This window comes from Micromys minutus, assembly GCF_963924665.1.
Source record: "Micromys minutus genome assembly, chromosome: 6".
NCBI classification, from domain to species: Eukaryota; Metazoa; Chordata; class Mammalia; order Rodentia; family Muridae; genus Micromys; species Micromys minutus.
In genome coordinates, this window is record NC_137975.1 from 49218613 (window position 1) to 49237251 (window position 18639).

Sequence of the window (18639 nt, forward strand, 5' to 3'; positions counted from 1 at the left end):
GGCACTTGTGCTCTCTTAAGGAGTGCATGATGTCTGTCCAGGCTCTTCTAGCTTTCATAGTTTCTGTTGAGAAATCGGGTGTGAGTCTGATTGGTCTGCCTTTATAAGTTACCAGACCTTTTTCCCTTACTGCTTTTAGTATTCTTTCTTTACTTTGGGCACTTGATGTTTTTACTATTATGTGTCGGGAGGTATTTCTTTTCTGGTCCAACCTATTTGGAGTTCTGAAGGCTTCTTTTATGCTCGTGGTCATCTCATTCTTGAGGGTAGGGAAGTTTTCTTCTATGATTTTGTTGAAGATATTTACTGTGCCTCTTAGTTGATACTCTTCTCCCTCTTCTATTCCTATTATCCTTAGGTTCGGTCTTCTCATTGTGTCTTGTATTTCCTGGACATTTTGGGTTAGGAGCTTTTTGTTTTTTGCATCTTCTCTGGCTGTTTTGTCTATGTTTGCAATGTTGTCTTCTGCCCCCGAGATTCTCTCCTCGATCTCTTGTAATCTGTTGGAAATGTTTGCTTCTGTGACTCCTGATTTCTTTTTTTGGTGTTCTGACTCTAGGGTTATCTCTTTTAGCGCTTTTTTTATTGTGTCAATTTCTGTTTTAATTTCCCTCTTCCATTCCTTTATTTCCTTGGCTCTGTTTTCGTCTCGTTCTTTGAGTTCTTTGAGTGTTTTTCTTGTTTCTTCTTTAAAAGCTTCTGAATCTTTTTGCTTTTCCTCCCTTTCTTGTTTAAGTAACTCTATCAGCGTCTTGAGGCATGTTTTCAGGTCTGTGTCTTCTTTCTCTGGAGTGTTTGGAATTCCTATGTTTGCTACTATCGGAGAGCTGGGTTCTGGTGTTGCTAGATTGTCTTGGTTTCCATGGGATATACTCTTTCTCTTTCCTCTTGCCATTTTGTTGTCAGTGATATGTTCTTGCCTTTCCCTTGTATCTGGTCTGTGTCCCTGGTACACTTTCCGTGTGCACTCCTCAGAGATCTCTCTACTCCCCAGCAGCCCAGGTTCCGGGTGGCAGCTGGGCCAGGCTCTGCTCTGCGTACTGAAGTCACCTCCGGGTGGGAACAGATGTTCCTAAGATTTGTTCCTGGTCACAGTAGCTCAGCCTGTACGAGCCGCCTTTCCGGCTGGTGGTTGGGCCAGGCTCTGCTCTGCGACCTGAAGTCCTCTCCGGGTGGGAACAGAAGTTCCTAAGATCTGTTCCCGGTTACTGGATCGGGGAGGACAGGGAAGGTCAGGGCAGGGGGTGCCCTTTCCGTGTGCACTCCGCAGAGATCCCTCTGCTCCCTTGCAGCCTAGGTCTCCCACTCACCAGTTGCTCAGCCTGTACGAGCCGCCTTTCTGGCTGGAGCTGCCTTTCCAGCTGGTGGTTGGGCCAGGCTCTGCTCTGCGACCTGAAGTCCTCTCCGGGCGGGAACAGAAGTTCCTAAGATCTGTTCCAGGTCTCAGTAGCTCAGCCTGTACGAGCCGCCTTTCTGGCTGGAGCCGCCTTTCCGGCTGGTGGTCGAGAGTTTTCTATGTGTGTACAATGTATGTTGATAACATTGGCCCCACTGCTGTCCTCATGTGCGTAGGAGGTGGACCATGTCAAACTTAGCCTTTCTTTCTTCGCTAGTGGTTCGTTGAGACTTATTTAAAATTCTTCCCTTCTCAAAGTCATAATTGTGTTTTAAATAGTTGATCATCTGTTTATCTCACTGTTTTTCTTGTACTATTTCTCTGACAATATTGTTTTATTTAACATCACAGTTTATGCCTTTTGTTAGGGTTAGCTCCTGGACTAATTCTTTTCTTTCCAAACTGTAGTTGCATATTCTTAGCTCTGTCTTTTATCATCCTCTATTTTTCTAGCCATCAAGTCAAGTTCATGAAGAAATGGTTAAGACTTTGATTCAGTTCACCTCCTTTTCACAATGTCAGAACCACACATGAATATGAATTTACTATGCCTCTCTTTCAGCACCTTAAATAAAATTTTATAATTCTTCACATTAAAGTCTCCTTTCCCTTCTAAATGTTTATAGCTTAGCTAGGCTAGAGGTCTTATGTCTGTGTTAAATGGTTTTGAGTTATTACATTGTAGATATGTGATGTGATTTTGTACACTGACCTTTCTTCTATTGATTGTGCTGTGACAAAAGACTATTGTGTTCCTGTCTTCAGTATGGCAATAGTAGATAATGTCTCCATCATGGGAATGTTTGATAAGAAGAATGATCCTGAAACACAAGTGTGGGAACTACCGTTTCAGAGAGACCAAATGAAGACACGCCAAGTAACCTGTATGGAATTTGCTCCTTAAATTAAAAAAAATAATTTTTCAATAAAACCAATAGTTTCAATATTAGTAAGTAATGATAATAAATTAGTAGTTTAGTAACCTCACCATGAATGAAGAAAAGTTAGCGAAAGGGGTTATTTTCTTATTTTATTATTATTGCTTTTTCTTGTCAGTTAGTGAACCTGTTTCTGGAAAGATCACTATATTCTAGAAGCTGACGAAGGAAAACCTTCTGAATTTTTTAAAGCTTTTAAGAATATGACTGCTTACTGTGCGTCTCATTTCTTTGTCTACAAAATATGATTAATGGCACTAATCTGGGGACAATTTATAGCAAAGATGCAAGACACAGAGCAGAATCTGAAATGTAATTTTTGTCCCTTATCAAGGGAACCATGTACAATGAGAGACTCCATTATTCGGCTGCTGAATAGCCTTAGTGTTTAACGTTACTAGCACCCAGCATATGCTGCAGACAGGAAATAGTTCCCTCTGTAAGCTCTGCCATTCTTTCTTAATTAACATTCTATTTAGGAAGGGAGACAATGGAATTATGTACCTAAGACTCATCTTCACTGTTTCTCTCCCACCATATTTGTAAATGCTTTGCTCCGGGCTCTGCCTAATTATAGCCTCATATTCCTCTATATTTTTAATGCAGCTAAAATAATGAGCATATTTCAAACCACCAATTGCTAAGGACTGCCTCTTGTTGCCCTTGGAAGAGTCCTGTGGTACTGAGTGGCTGGTATTTAAATACCCATCATTTTCCCCATGTAGCTGATAAAAGATGAAAACAGCAAAGAGGCTATCAAATCAGCTTGATATCATTACTGAAAGGCATCAAGAAAATGGATGTGAAATAGCCCAAACATGCAACAAATACAGATAGTCTTACAAAAGAGGAAAGATAATGGAACTAGGGAGATGTCTCCATGGTTACAAGATGTGCTGCTCTTGTCGAGGACCTGAGTTGGTTCCCAGCACCCATATGAGGCAGCTCCCAACTGCCTATAACTCTGGTCACAGAGCATATGAATTCCTCTTCTGGCCTCTTCTGGTACCTTCACTCATATGCAAAAATAATTTTTAAAATAAAATAAATCTTTAAGAAATGTAAAAAACAGATAGGTACATCTTTTATCTTGTGTGTATGTGCATGCATGCGTGTGTGTGTGTGTGTGTGTGTGTGTGTGTGTGTGTGTGTGTGTGTTTGTGTGTGCACATGTGTGTCTAAGAAAAAATACCCAAGGGTTTATGATGTAATGTCAGTCAGACATCCTATAACTCAGTTGTTTGCCATTCTGCATAACTGGTGAGATCACATCCCCAACAAAACCACTTCAATTCCAAGTCTGCATACCAACACCATGTAAGAAGTATATCATCCATGACATCTGAGCATAGCTTGTTCCTACCTTGAATGATACCATCTTAGTAGGAAGTAGACATGTCATTGGGCCATGATGTGTGCCTTGGACTACCATGGAAGCAACAACCAAGTATAATTAAAGTGCACTTGTAGGATAGTCAATTTATCCTTGATGGATAAAAAAAATCACATGGGGGAGTTTCTGCAGTTCATATTGAAAACTGAAGGCAACTAGAAAACAATGAGTTGCAAAGGGAAGAAAACAGAGAAAGCAATGCCATTTGAAGATCTAAGCATATTCTGAGTCACTGTGTTCCATTATCATTTCTTTTCTCTTACTTGCCCATTCTTCTATATGTTCATCTGTGAATTTTAAAGTGCTAGCACTAATTGTCATAAGTCTAATTGCATTAATTGCCATAAGGACTGAGTGGCAAGGCACGTCAAAGTTTGTGTTATTGTTCTGAAATTAACGATAAGGGAATCAGAGTTTTAGACCAATGGCATGATTTGTGGTGGAGCACAACAGAAACTAACCACATGGATGAAAGAAAGCCAGGCTATTGGAAAGCAACACATAGTCAAAAACTATTGAAAGTAGGGTTCAATGTGAAAATGGACACAGCACGACAGTGTTCTTTGAGACTGGTTGTGTTTCTAGTATGTGGCACTTAAAAGAATCCAAAATAATTTTCAATTTTTGAATGAATTTTTGGATATATAAGTAATTTTGCATGTTTATGGGAGTACTCCCCTAATATTTCAACCCAGTCAGACAAGCCGTGACAAAAATTTCAAGGTTACTGTTAAGTGCACCATTTCAAACGTTTGTTTACAATTCTGTGTATTAATCTTGAGGAAAGACAAACATTTTTTGAGTGAGAATTAAAATTATTTTAGAATATGAGACTTAACAAAATATAAGTTTTCTGTTTTAACAGCTTGGTCGTGAATAAACTCATTTTGTAAAAGAAAAACACATAATGAAGCCCAATAGGTTTGTTGTTGTTTTAAACAGACATTTTAAGAAAATGCATGTGTGTGTGTCCTTCTAAATACTTCTCCATAACTTATAAACTATAAATGACATCAGCAAAGAACACATTTGGGAGATACAAAGTCAGTGCTGAAGAGATTGCACTGGCTGCTTTTCCAGAGGACCCAAGTTCAAATTCCAGTACACAGCTGGCTGCTAACAGTCATATGTAGCTATTTTCAGTGGGATCTGATGCCCTCTTTTGGCCTCGCTGGGCACCAGGAATACATTTGGTGCGTAGATATTCATGCAGGTGAAGCATTCATACACATAAAATAATTTTACAAAAGAGCAACACAAAGTCCAAAAACATACAGACTTGCAAAGTCACACATCAAAGCAAAAATGATCTACCTTTAAGGTATTGTTTGTTATCTGATTAAAATAAAAAGTAGACAATTTAGGAGAACTAAAACTGAAAATATTGTTTAAATTCCCCTAGCAGCACAACGACTCTTCCTATTGTTGATTAGTAACATAGTAAAGGCACTGAACAGCTCTACGTTTGATGTGCCTGGGTCATCCCTTGTCTGCTGGTTAGACATCCTGTTCCTCACTAAATTCACAATTTTTCATATAACTGTTTGTGAGAACAAAACAACTTGGCTGCAAAATACTGAACTACAGAAGTGCAGGGCAAGCTGATTGGTCCTGGTGAGTGACCAGAAGTGCCAGGGCCACCTGCAGCCCCAGCCCCACATTTATCACAATTGGCATTGACAGCACAATATCCATTTCATTTATTGCTTGATCCCTTTCCTATTATTTCTTTCAAGGGAGGATGCCTAATTATCATTTATTTGCAACTGTGTTTCCTTGAAGCTTTTAAGAAACTCTTTACAAGGGCACATTTACTGCACACTCTTAAGAAAATGCTCAGTCCCAAAGGTCCACAATTAAATTTCAATCACATAAATACTTCTCTGATAGTGGTGCTGTGTGAGTGTGTGAACCAAAATTGCACTTGTCCACATAAGTGGGACTAATGGAATATAATATACTAGTCAACGGTATTGGGAAAGAATAAAGGATTAAAGGAATTCTATTGTCTGGTGGTTAATGGTGAGTGGAAATCTGTCCATCTACTAAGGAATGAATCGAATATAATGGGAATTTTGGGAGTAAAGTTGAGGCTGAAGATATTGTGAATTTTCTGCTATTAGGATCAGGGTCAGGCATCACTGCCCTGTGTTGCTTACAGGAGAGATGTCCACTCTCTTTTATGCTTCATGTTTTGTATGACTGCAAAAACTTGCGATCCTTGTCTCCAATGGCCGCTGTTTAAACTTCAGGAAGTGCTACCTGTGGTTTATTTTGCTAACAGGGTGTGCATCAATTGCAGTGATGCCCTATTTGACCCATTACAGATGCAGTGAGTAAGAAAACACTTGTTAAAAGGAACCGAAATCAGAATATGCATTCACTAAAACCAGATTATCAGCCACATTTGTGAGCCAAAGTTGGGCAATCTGGGCAACTCCTGGAATTTTTGTTTCTTTAATAACTTTAAATCAGTTTTACATGTTCATACATGAGAACATGGAGTGCTTCTCTAGGAACAGTCAATATATTAACCCATCTAATATTCTGATCAATTCTATAACATGGGTACCATCATTGCCCACTCCACAGATTCAGGGATTGAATCAGAACAATGCTAAGTACCTAAATCAACTTCTCACACCACATATAGTGGTAAAATTTTAGACTACAACCCAAAGCTGTTTCCAGGATTCATTGTGTTGTTGGATGCATTATATTTTTTAAACTTTTTACTGAATATATTTTATTTAAATTTCAAATGTTATCCTCTTTCCCAGTTTCCCCTCCAGAAACTACCTATCCCATCCCCTCACCCCTTGCTTTTATAAGGGTGCTCCTCAACCCCCCAAGTCCCCTCACCTGCCTCCCTGCTATGACATTCCTCTACACTGGGGTCATCAAACCTTGGCAGGACCAAGGGATTATCCTCCATTGATTTTCAAAAAGGCCACCTTCTGTTACATATGTAGTTGGAGACATGGGTCTGTCCACGTGTACTATTTGGATAGTGGTTTAGTCCCTGGGAGCTTTGGTTAGTTGATATTCTTGTTCTTCTTGTGGGGTTGTAGACCCCTTCAGCACCTTCAATTCTTTCTCTAACTCCTGAATTGGGGACCCCATTCTCAGTTCTATGGTCGACTGTGAGCATCTATCTCTGTGTTTGTCAGGTTCTGCCAGAGCCTCTCAGGAGAGAGCTATGTCAGGTACCTGTCAACCTGAATGTCTTGGCATCAGCAATATTGTCTGGGTTTGGTGGCTGGATATGGGATGGATCCCCAGGTGAGGTAGTCTCTGGGTGGCCTTTTCATCAGTCTCTGAATGCCCTTTCCTTCTATCTCTGCTCCAAACTTTATCTCTGTATTCCCTCCTGTGAATATTTTTGTTTCTCCTTCTACAAAGGACAGAAGCATCTGTACTTTGGTATTCATTCTTCTTGAGCTTCATGTGGTCTATAGATTGTACCTTGGGTTATCCAAGCTATTGGTTTAATATCCATTTATCAGTGAGTGCATACCATGGATGTGTTTTTTTTTTTTTGTTTTTGTTTCTGTTTTTTGTTTTTTTTTCATTTATTTGCATGTGTGTGTGTATGTGTGTGTGATTGGGTTACCTCACTCAGGATGGTATGTTCTAGTTCCACGTATTTGTACAAGAATTTCATGAGACCAGCAGTTCCCAAAGGGACCAGGAACCCAGCATTGGGACCTCTGTTCACACCCGGCGGCTTTGGGGCACAAAACAGGGCTCAGACCATCTGCCACCTGGACCAGCGAAGATCCAGGGACACAGACCAGGTACAAGGGAAAGGCAAGAACATATCACTGACAAAAGGTGGCAAGAGGAAAGCGAAAGAGAATATCCCAAGGAAACCAAGACAACCTGGCAACAACAGTACCCAGCTCTCCCATCACAGCAAACAGTGGAATGCCAAACATGCCAGATAAAGAAGACCCAGACCTAAAATCATACCTCAAGATGATGATAGAGATCCTTAAACAAGAACGGGAGGAAAAGCAAAAAGAATCAGAAGCTTTTAAAGAGGAAACAAGAAAAACACTCAAAGAACTCAAAGAACTAGAGGAAAACAGAACCAAAGAGATGAAGGAATGAAAGAAGGAATTTAAAACAGAAATTGACACAATAAAGAAAGCACTAAAAGAGATAACCCTAGAGGTAGAACACCTAAAAATGAAATTAGGAGTCACAGATGCAAGTATTTCCAATAGACTACAAGAGATGGGAGAGAGAAACTCAGGGGCCGAAGACAACATTGAAAACATAGACAAAAAAGTCAGAGAAGATGAAAAAACCAAAAATCTCCTAACCCAAAATTTCCAGGAGATCCAGGACACAATGAGAAGACCAAACCTAAGGATAATGGGAATAGAAGAGGGAGAAGAATAGCAACTAAGAGGCACAATAAATATCTTCAACAAAATTGTAGAAGAAAACTACTCTACCCTTAAGAATGAGATGACCACGAGCATAAAAGAAGCCTTCAGAAATCCAAATAGGTTGGACCAGAAAAGAAATTCCTCCTGACACATAATAGTCAAAACACCAAGTGCCCAAAGCAAAGAAAGACTAATAAAAGCAGTAAGGGAAAAAGGTCAGATAACATATAAAGGCAAACCAATCAGAATCACACCCGATTTCTCAACAGAGACGATGAAAGCTAGAAGAGCCTGGACAGACATCATGCACACCCTAAGAGAGCACAAGTGCCAGCACAAGCTGCTATACCCAGCAAAACTATCAATCACCATAGATGGAGAGATGAAGATATCTCAAGGCAAATCAAAATTTACACAATATCTGACCACAAACCCAGCACTACAACAAATTATAGGTGGAAAACACAATACAATGAGGGAACTATATCCTAGTAAAAACAAGAAAACTCCTAAGCAAGAAAACCAAAAGAAGAAAAAGACACAGACACAACTCAACCTAAAAAAGCAATAATAGCAGGAAACAGAAACCATTATTCCTTGATATCTATTAACATAAATGGACTCAACTCCCCAATAAAGGGACATAGGCTATCAGACTGGATACATAAACAAAATCCACCACTTTGCTGCATACAGGAAACTCATCTCAGACACAAAGACAGACACTATCTCAGAATAAAAGGGTGGGAAAAAAACTTCCAAGCAAACAGCCCCAAGAAGCAAGCTGGAGTGGCTAACTTTATTATAACATCGAATAAAGTAAATTACCAACCAAAAGTTATCAAAAAAGATAAGGAAGGACACTTTTTACTCATTACAGGGGAAATCTGTCAGGAAGAATTCTCAATCCTTAACATATATGCTCCAAATACAAAAGCACCCACATTCATAAAAGAAACCCTAATAAAGCTCAAAAAATACATTTCACCCCACACAATAATAGTGGGAGACTTTAATACCCCACTCTCTCCAATGGACAGTTTATGGAAACAGAAAGTGAACAAGGACACTCTAAAACTAGCAGAGACTATGAACCAACTGGAATTAATAGATGTCTACAGAACATATCATCCTCACCCCATGGCACCTTCTCGACAATTGATCACATAATTGGACACAGAAGGAGCCTCAATCGATATAAGAAGATTGAAATACTCCCATGCATCCTCTCAGATCACCATGGTCTAAGGCTGGTCTTTAACAACAACAAAGACAACAAAAAGCACACATACACATAGAGAGTAAAAAAGCTCTGGTAAACGATAGAAGAGTCAAATAAGAAGTAAAGAAAGAAATTAAGGATTTTCTAGAATTTAATAAAAAATGAAAACACAACATACCCAAACCTATGGGATGCAATGAAAGCAGTACTGTGAGGAAAACTCATAGCCCTGAGCGCTTCCAAAAAGAAACTGGAGAGAGCATATATAAGCAACTTGACAGCACAGCTAAAAGCTCTACAACAAAAGGAAGCAGATACACCCAAGAGGAGTAGACAACAAGAAATAATCAAAATTAGGGCAGAAATAGACAAAATAGAAACAAAAAGAACCACTGAAAGAATGAACAAAACCAAGAGCTGGTTCTTTGAGAAAATCAACAAGATTGATAACCCCCTAGCCAGACTAACTAGAGGGCAATGAGAGAGTATACAAATTAACAAAATCAGAAAGGAAAGTGGAGACATAAAAACTGAAACTGAGGAAATTCAAGAAATCATCAGATCCTACTACAAGAGCCAATACTCCACAAAGTTAGAAAATCTGGAGGAAATGGATGAATTCCTAGAGAGATGCAAGATCCTAAAGTTAAACCAGAACCAGGTAAACCATCTAAATAATCCCATAACACCTAAAGAAATAGAAGAAGTCATCAAAAGTATCCCAACCAAAAAAAGCCCAGGTCCAGACAGGTTCAGAGCAGAATTTTATCAGACATTTATTGCAGACATAACACCAATACTCTCCAAACTATTCCACAAGATAGAATCAGATGGAATACTACCTAACTCATTTTTAAGGCTACAATAATCCTCGTTCCTAAACCACACAAAGACCCTACAAGGAAAGAGAACTTCAGACCAATCTCACTTATGAACATTGATGCAAAAATACTCAACAAAATCCTTGCAAACTGAATCCAGGAACACATCAAAAAGATCATTCACCATGACCAAGTAGGCTTCATCCCTGGGATGCAGGGATGTTTTAATATAAGGAAATCCATCAATGTAATCCACCATATAAACAAACTCAAAGAAAAAAATCACATGGTCATCTCAGTAGATGCTGAGAAAACATTTGACAAAATTCAACACCCCTTCATGTTAGAAGTCCTAGAAAGAACAGGAATCCAAGGCCCATACCTAAACATAATAAAAGCAATATACAGTAAACCAACAGTAAACATCAAACTTAATGGTGGGAAACTTGAAGCAATCTCACTAAAATCAGGGACTCGACAAGGCTGCCCACTCTCCCCCTACCTATTAAACATAGTACTGGAAGTCCTGGCTAAAGCAATTAGACAGCAAAAGGAGATCAAGGTGATACAAATCAGAAAGGAAGAGTTAAAAACATCACTCTTTGCAGATGACATGATAGTGTACTTAAGTTACCCCAAAAATTCCACCAGAGAACTCCTACAGCTGATAAACAAGTTCAGCAAAGTGGCTGGATACAAAATTAACTCAAACAAATCAGTAGCCTTCCTATATTCAAAGGACAAACATGTGGAGAAAGAAATTAGGGAAAAGATAGCCTTCACAATAGTCACAAAAACTGTGAAATATCTTGGTGTGATTCTAACTAAGAAAGTGAAGGACCTGTATGACAAGAACTTCAAACCTCTAAAGAAGGAAATCGAGGAAGATCTCAGAAAATGGAAAGATTTCCCATGCTCATGGATTGGAAGGATCAACACTTTAAAAATGGCCATCCTACCAAAAGCAATCTACAGATTCAATGCAACCCCCATCAAAATTCCAACCCAGTTCTTCATTGAGTTGGAAAGATCAATGTGCAATTTCATCTGGAATAACAAAAGACCTAGGATAGCGAAATCCATCCTCAACAACAAAAAAAAACATCAGCGGGAATCACTATCCCTGACCTCAAGCTATATTACAAGGCAATTGTGCTGAAAACTGCATGGTACTGGTACAGAAATAGGCAGGTGGATCAATGGAATAGAATAAAAGATCCAGAAATGAGCCCTCATGTATATGGTCACCTGATTTTTGACAAAGGAGCAGTAAACATTCAATGGAAAAAGGACAGCCTATTCAACAAATGGTGTTGGTCCAACTGGCACTCAGCATGCAGAAGAATGAAAATAGACCCTTTCTTATCTGCTTGTACAAAGCTCAAGTGCAAGTGGATCAAAGATCTCCACATTAAACCACATACACTGAAACTATTAGATGAGAAAGTAGGGAAAACCTTAGAACACATAGGCACAGGAGAAAATTTTCTGAACCAAACACCAATGGTTCAAGCTCTAAGGTCAAAGATTAACAAATGGGACTTAATGAGATTGCAAAGTTTCCTAAGGCTAAGGACACTGTCAAGAAAACAAAACGGCAGCCAACAGAATGGAAAAAAGATGTTTACTAACTCCACATCAGATAGAGGCCTAATATCCAAGGTAAACAAAGAACTCAAAAAGCTAGACACCAGAGAATCAAACAACCGTATTAAAAAATGGGGTACAGAGCTAAACAAAACGTTCTCAATTGAGGAATATCGAATGGTTGTGAAACATCTAAGGAAGTGCTCAACATCCTTAGCCATCAGGGAAATGCAAATCAAAACAACCCTGAGATTCCACCTCACACCAGTCAGATTGGCCAAGATCCAAATCTCAGATGACAGCAGATGCTGGCAAGGTTGTGGAGAAAGAGGAACACTTCTCCACTGTTGGTGGGGTTGTAAACTGATACACCACTCTGGAAATCAGTCTGGCGATTCCTCAGAAAATTGGACATAGTACTACCTGAAGATCCAGCTATTCCACTTCTGGGCATATACCCCAGAGACACACCAATATACAACAAAGATACATGCACCACAATGTTCATAGCAGCTCTATTAATAATAGCCAGAAGCTGGAAAGAACCCAGATGTCCTTCAGTATTTGAATGGATACAAAAATTGTGGTACATTTACACAATGGAGTACTGCTCAGCTATCAGAAACAATGACTTAACCAAATTCTTAAGAAAATGGTTGCATCTAGAGAATATCATCCTGAGTGAGATAACCCAGTCACAAAAGAACAGACATAATATGTAGTCACTGATATTGGGATGCTAACCCCAGAGGCTCAGACTACCCCAGAAACAACTCACAGACTGTGTAAAGTTCAGGAAAATAAAATAAAATAAAACAAAACAAACAAAAAAAAAAAACCATAATGCTCAATCCTTACACACCAAGAAAATGTTGCCTAATTCCGGGTTACATCCTGTTTTACATGTACCTTTTGCTTATTGTAACAGTAAGACCTTAATGCAGAGTATCAAACCTTAAAAAAAAGAAGAAAAAAAAAAGCCAAGCACTGACAAAAATGTATTTGTATAAATTTATGCAAAAATGTTTAAATTTTTTTCCTTTTATCTTTTTTTTAAATAAAATTTTAAAAAAAGAATTGTAAACTGAGCTCCTATAGAGATAACCAGAGTGTGTGTCAACCATGAGACTTCTAGCATAGTAAGAATCACATGCTTATTTTGTGGAGACTAATGGGATTTCTGCAGGTCATGTTCGGAACACTAAGATTGTCTTTACCCATTCGTTCTGTGAAACAGTTGTAGAGACAAGTCTGTGCCTCATTTAAAATGCTGGTGAATATTTGTGTCAGGGAACATGACAATTTCAAAAGAAGAGACAAAAACCATCGTGATGGCTAACATTGTACCTTAAGCTTAAATGACTGTGTTTAAGAGATGTATAAAACAAAATTATACCTCTACTCCATAATTCCCACTTGCCCCAAAACATAACCTCCTGGAATACTGGGGGCTGTTTTCTATGTAAGATAAAAAGTGGCTTGTTTGTTTATTTGCTTTTTCATTTCTGTAAACAAGATCAATTGCCACAGTTGCAAATCGGAGAACAAGAGGAGGTCTAAGGGATACAAATTGAAAAGGAATACATTATATTTTTATTGGTATGTGCGTTGTCATATGCCATTTATACATCTTTTGAATCTTTATTGCATGTATGCAATGGTAGGCATTTATGCATGTACATGCCACAGCCAGAAGTTGATGTTATCTGTGTGCTTCTATCGCTTTCCACTTCATTTATGGAAGCAAGGCATTCACTGAAACTCTGGCTTTCTCTGTAAACTAGACTACCTGGCCAGAGAGTTTCCAACAGTCTCTGTCTCTGATCCCCAATCTGAGGAATACAGACGCATGCTTCCCACATGTTCTCTTTTATCCACACTTAGTAAACACGACCTGCCCAGGGTGCTGAGCTCTCCAGCCAAACCTAATAGGCTTCTGGGAAAGGTCTGAGAAGCCCTTATTAGTCTCAGGTCCTTGTCACCTTTTAGCCATTTCTGATTGGCTCACTTTTCTACACTCACCAAAGCTTACAGTTACTATGTGCTAGTAACTGGAACATAGTTACTATGTCTCAGAACCTTTGTACTGGCTCCACATGGGCTCCCATTTTCCTGGTCCATATGACACATCCTTTCTCCCTTTCTTGTCTCCTCCTTCCTAGTCTTTGTTCTACTTGAAATAATTACACAGTGATGCTGAAATGGAATAGCAAAGATTCTTAAGTTTGATCCTTTACTAAGACTGCCTCAAAAACCACACAGTGCTCTTATATGTTGCATTTCCCCCTTTTATAAGTCTTAAAATTCTAGAAATCAACATGGACCACATCAGCTACATGATCATCTGAAATCTTCACTGACTACTCACATTAACTTCATTGCAGGTAGAACTAGTTGGGAAGTTAGTTTCTCACATGAATCTAGTTGATGGTGTTGAAAATTATTGCAGCTCCAGGGTTTGGATGCTTCTGTCCTGCATTGAGGTGGAACAGGATAATTGTGGGAGGTAGAGTGAGGGGGGCCTTGGAAGGACAGAAAATTAGGAAGAAATAAGGGTGGACAGTAGCAGATACTGGAGGGGACAGAAGAGTGATACAGAGTCAGGAAATTAAATAAAAATATCTAGTAGGGGGTATGAGGAACTGGGGATAGCTACGGGAGGGTCCCAGCCAGGGAAACAAGAGGCTCCCAGGACTCAACATGGATGATCTTAGCAGAAAAGTGGAGATAGAGTCTTTAAAGGCCACCTCCACTAGACAGGTTGTGGGATAGAGCCACCCACCCAACTCAAAGTTTTTAAACCAGAAATGTCCCTGTCCAAAGGAAAAACAGGGACAAAAAAATGGAGGAGAGACTAAAGGAAGAGTCATCCAGGGACTGCCCCACCTGAGTATCCACCCTTTCTCAGACACCAAACCCGACACTGTTGCCTTTGCCAAGAGGCACTTGCTAACCTAGTATGACTGCTCCTTGGGAGATTCAGCCAACAACTGACCAACACAGATGTGGATACTCCCAGACAACCATCAACCTGAGCTTGGGACTGTGGTGGGGGAGTTTGTGTAAGAACTGGAGAGCTGTGGGAGATTGCAACCCTATAGGAAGAACGATATCAGCTGGTAGAACCACCCAATGCTTCCAGGGACTAGACCACCAACCAAAGTGTACAGGAAGGGACCTATGGCTCCAGATACATAGGTAACAGAGGATGGCCTTGTCTGACATCAGTGAGAGGGGAGGCCTTTGGTCCTGTGGATATTGGAATTCCCAGTGTAGGGGGATGCTGGAGGGGTGGGGAGGGAAAGGGTGGGGGGAGCACCCTCATAGAAGCAAAGAGGAGGGAGGAGAGGAAGGTTGTGGGAGGGATGGCTCGTGGAGGGGTAATTGGGAAGTGGGATGCAGACAAATGGAATGATTAATTTAAAAGGAGATAAAGAAAATTATTACAGTTATGAGCTCTCTATGGATGAACTTTTACTTGAACCTATCATATCCTCCATCTGTAATTCTGTACATTTCTGTGGCAACACTTATATAAGTGGAGGGCACCATACATTTGCAAATAAGCAAAATACCATATAAAAGGGAGATTATACTGTCAGAAATAGACTCACAACATAATTGAATGAAATTGGGGTAGTTTGGGAGAAATAGTTTTACACAAACACAAACTTAGTATTCAATGCTATTCTTAAAGGAAGCAATGGTTATGGTTTAAGAGTTCTTGGTCTTGGGAGGCTTCACATGAGCAATTATCATAGAATATTCCTAGGAATTGAAGACTAGAAAACTCTAAAGGAAAGGGCTGAGGAGTGTGTGTGTGTGTGTGTGTGTGTGTATGTGTGTGCGCGCTTGCACGTGTGCACATTTCTTCATGGCTGAGATCAGAGTAATAGAAACCACAAAGTATACAGATGTTCATCACACAGCATTATAATTTAGGTGACAATGAGCTGATTGAATATATATCCCATGTATTTATAAAGTATTAACACATATATGATTATAACAATAATGCAAAGAATATATGCACATGTATGTGTAATCATGTATCATAACTGCTATAATTTTGGGACTTGTATAATTTTTAAAATTTGAAAGTAAAACCAAGACACTATGGATGGGTAACTTCTAGAAAATGATGTACCATGGATGTATGCATTAACTATCGTAAGACCCAGTAAAGGCAGTAATGTTTTATGTAACTGCTAATAGGGACCAACATATAAAACAATACGAGAAGTGAAGAGAAGAGGCATAATCGTCAATAAATTCCTTTATATTTATACTTTCAACCACATCTCACCTACAGTAGGGAATTCCAACTGTTTAGTTTTCAACCAATGCAGTCACTGAATAATTGGCATGGTGGAACTACAAGATGTCTTTCTTGTCTCTGGTTCCAGTATTTTATGCCCCAATGTGTCAGGATGATTCCCATTGCCAAACAAGTGCAAATACCCAATCTAGTTGGGAAAATGCACATTCATCCGATACTGAAATCACTTCTGGTTCCAAGAGCAATACAAAGGACCAAGTGGAGCCATAAAACTACCATTCTCTCATTCAACTTTATTCCCCAAAGAAAGCACCACGCTACGTGACTTTACATTATCATCTGGTTGAGCAAAGGTATGGCATCTTCAATATGCTATGGCACTAGAACTTTGGCAAACATTTGGGTTGGGAGAAATTGAGGATTGAAGTGTTGTCACTGGAGCAAGAGTTAAGTAAACCTTTGCAGGGACTGTGCACTGTACAATTCTTAAACAAGAGGCAAGAAAAAAAATGGGGCTCAAAATTAGAGTAGTCCATAGGCCAGTGTTCCCTGAGTTGAAATTGAGAGAAAGGAAAACTCCAATTTCTGAACATTATATATGGAGGGGGGAGGGAGGAAGAGAGAGAGAGAGAACAGACTTCAGTCTATTTCCTTCAGACATGCGAGGTGATGCTAACCAATTAGTCACAAGGACATAGTGCGGGAGGCAAGAGTAAATAATTACAGCACAGTGTATCCATGTTTGGATCTCAGTGCCCTTTCCAGGACACGTAGAGGGGCTGTGTGTGAACCCACTGCATGGTGCCACATTGAGGGAAAGAAGGTAAAAAGAACTAAGCTTTTACTCAAGCACATTAAGTGAACTGAACAGAATGGTTGCAACTAGACAATATGGAGACATCTAAATGACAAAGGTAACAATTTTCTCCTCTATTTCCAGCTCTAATAAGGCAAGTCTTTGGAGGAAGATTAATGGGACAGTAATAGAAAAAGGAACTATATTTTCTCTGTACACGTAAGTCAACATTTTTACATCCTTGGCTTTCAGTCTCTGTCTCCTTCACCTCCTTCCCTTTCCTCTCATCTCCCTTCCCTGCCATCACCTTCTTTGACGTCTCTTTTCTTTCCATTGTTGACCCTTCCCTAAAACAACAGCCTGCACCCTCCTTCCATATGGCTAGTACTTTAATAGTTTTATGGAATGAAAAGCACAGCTCCAGGTATTTCCTATAGTCATGGTAAAGTACTGAAGTGAATGGCTAGACTATATTATATATCCATCGAATGGAGCACCATTCAACAGTAAGGGAAGACACTTCTCATCATGCAAGCAGATTACTCCTAAGCTTATTTTTCTAAAAGTAACAATCCAAACTCCAATGTTAATAAGCCGTATTATTCTGTGATAGCACTTTGGAAAAGGCAATACTCTGGGATAACTGGAAATATCATCAAGAGCATCCTCTCACTTGGAAGTGTTAACTTCTACCAATGCTATGTAACTACAGCTTTGGGTGCTGTACAAGAGCAAATGTAAGGGGCCAGTCCTTCTAATCTGACTTCATCTCTGAAACATATGCTGACCATCTGCAGTCATCTTGCTGACAAATACCTTCAAGATACTGATAGCTTAAACAGCTTCATTGGGCTGATTATGTAAACCCTATTCTAGGAAAACCACAAAACTTAGTTTTATAACATTTTTCCCTTATAAAGGCCAGTATCTGGCCTTTTCTGTATTACCATAATAATTTTCTTCTTTGTGATACAGAAATAATTCTTCTTGGGAATCGTACAAGCAGTAGACCTGTAAAACTCGCAGACAGGAGGAGAATCATCAAAGAAAAGACCAAGTGCAAATTAATAAAGCATAAAACACTTGTACCATATAAAAACTGGAAAAGCATCATTAGTCTTGCAAATTACTGGAAGAGTAATTATCCCCAAGATGTTTAGGATCTTGTTACATCTCCATGGCAAAGCGGTAACATAATATGATAAGGAGATAAAAACTGTCATTCATCAAGTATTTGGAGGATAAAGGCAGGAACACCATGCAGATGCCTCTGTACCAATAGATTCTGCAATAGTAAGATGAAAACATGCATGTTTCACGTGTGTGCCTAGTGGCCCATGCACTTGAATGCATGACAGAGATGACCTTGGATTCTTGAGAAATGAACAGAAGGCTAATATTTTTCTTTCAGACATTTCTGTTTGGTTTTCTTTCTTCTCTTTTCTTTCTTTTCTTAAAATCAGAAAGACCCAGTGGCAAACTATGTGGTTAGGAGAATGACTATAAGTGCTGTTTGGATTGGACTAGCATCCTTGGGATGTACAGAATCTTCATCAGTTTAAGGATGAGGGTATCAATGAACCCCCTTGATCTTCCACATTATATAGTCATGTTTGGCAATAATACTCTGTGTTGTGAGATCCACTCTAACTAATTTAGGACAGGCTGTTGAGTATTTCAATACCCTTGACCTATCATGGAATCTCATTTCAACTGAGTTGTATCTGAAGAGCCTTTTAATATAATAAGCTAATAAATTCTGATAATATATATCATGATTGTGGTCTTCCCAATTTCTAAATAATTTCCT